The sequence below is a fragment of the Tenrec ecaudatus genome, chromosome 11 (assembly GCF_050624435.1).
Source record: "Tenrec ecaudatus isolate mTenEca1 chromosome 11, mTenEca1.hap1, whole genome shotgun sequence".
Lineage (NCBI taxonomy): Eukaryota > Metazoa > Chordata > Mammalia > Afrosoricida > Tenrecidae > Tenrec > Tenrec ecaudatus.
In genome coordinates this window covers 80,876,056-80,877,213 of record NC_134540.1, presented here as the reverse complement: position 1 = coordinate 80,877,213, position 1,158 = coordinate 80,876,056, and the positions used below count along the sequence as shown (strand labels likewise).

Sequence of the window (1,158 nt, the reverse complement as noted above, 5' to 3'; positions counted from 1 at the left end):
TTCCTCACCTCATTTATCACAATAGCAAAAGATGGAAAGAGTTAAATGGCCATCAGCAGATGAATGGATACACAAACTGTGGTAATGACATACCTATCTGTCACTGTGTCATACCGTGGTGGCATGTGTGTTGCTGTGGTGTCATGGTGGTTCAAATGCCAGCAGGTTGTCCATGGTAAACAGGTTTTAGAAGAGCTTCTGATAGAGAACAGATTATGAAGAAGGAATATTCTGTCCACTTCTGAGGGACCGGCCACTGAAAACCTTATGGAGATCAGTGGAACATTATCAGGAACACTGAAAACCTTATGGAGATCAGTGGAACATTATCAGGTACACTGAAAACCTTATGGAGATCAGTGGAACATTATCAGGAACACTGAAAACCTTATGGAGATCAGTGGAACATTATCAGGAACACTGAAAACCTTATGGAGATCAGTGGAACATTATCAGGAACACTGAAAACCTTATGGAGATCAGTGGAACATTATCAGGTACACTGAAAACCTTATGGAGATCAGTGGAACATTATCAGGTACACTGAAAACCTTATGGAGATCAGTGGAACATTATCAGGTACACTGAAAACCTTATGATGAATGGCATGTGTGAGGATGAGGTGCTCAGATTTGAAGGCACTCACGAGAGGACGGAAGAAGGGCTGACTTCTCGAAGCAGAGTCGACCATAATGACACGGAAAAAGCTTTCCGGGTCTTCATTAGCTGATGAGTCAGGATTCAAAATGAGAAGGAAAAAAGCTGGAAGCATTTATTTATTTATTTAACATTGTATCTCCACAGGAGAAAACAGCACTATAGAGTGACTATGGCATTCCGTGGAGAACTTTCATCTCTGGTCACAGCATTAAGAGCTCTTGGTCTCAGAGCCACAAGCCCTCTTTGAGATGACCTGGGAAGCATTTATTAATAATCAGAACTTTGGATGTACTCAGTATGAAACTAAGAACATTGAAAATCATCAAGGATGAAATAGAATGCTTGAAAATTTATATCCCAAGAAGTAGTGAGCTGGAATGGATTGATGCCATTCAGAGTCAGACAATCAGACAGTTTACTATACCAAGAATGACAAATTCAAGAGGAAGGACATCCAAGTCATCATCATAAAGAACTTTTAAAGAGCTATCTTGAAGT

The 1,158-nt window shown here is 40.2% G+C and overlaps 1 non-coding gene across 1 annotated transcript; it reads right to left on the bottom strand.

Moving 5' to 3' along the window:
• Positions 1-788: 788 nt before the first annotated feature.
• LOC142462010 (small nucleolar RNA SNORA25) lies at positions 789-915 on the bottom strand. The gene has a single exon (XR_012787160.1). It is a non-coding gene; the product is annotated as a small nucleolar RNA SNORA25 (small nucleolar RNA).
• Between the last annotated feature and the right edge of the window lie 243 nt (positions 916-1,158).